This window comes from Eimeria mitis, genomic scaffold (genome assembly GCF_000499745.2).
Source record: "Eimeria mitis Houghton genomic scaffold, Emh_scaff3782, whole genome shotgun sequence".
In the NCBI taxonomy this organism is placed as follows: Eukaryota; Apicomplexa; class Conoidasida; order Eucoccidiorida; family Eimeriidae; genus Eimeria; species Eimeria mitis.
In genome coordinates, this window is record NW_013572119.1 from 229 (window position 1) to 609 (window position 381).

Consider the following 381-nt stretch of genomic DNA (forward strand, 5'->3'; position numbering starts at 1 on the left):
CTGCTGCAGCAGCAGCAGCAGCAGCAGCAGCAAAAACAACACACAAATCCCAAAGACATACAACATGAATACCAGCAGCAATAAAAACGAAAACAGCAGCAGCAGCAGCAATATATTATCTGCTGCTGCTGCTGATACAACTTGTGCTGCTGCAAAAATAGCTGCTGCTGCAGCAGCAACAGCAGCAGCAACAGCTGCTGCTGCTGCTGCTGCTGCTGCTGCTGCTGCAGCACGGAGACAAACAGATGTTTCTACTTTAGGGCATACACTAGCGGGTAGGAAGCCCCACAGCTCCGTTGCTGCTGCACCTCGCATGCATGCATGCATAAAGACAAGAAAGATACAGTGAAAAAGAAAGAAAAAGAACAAATAAAGCAAACA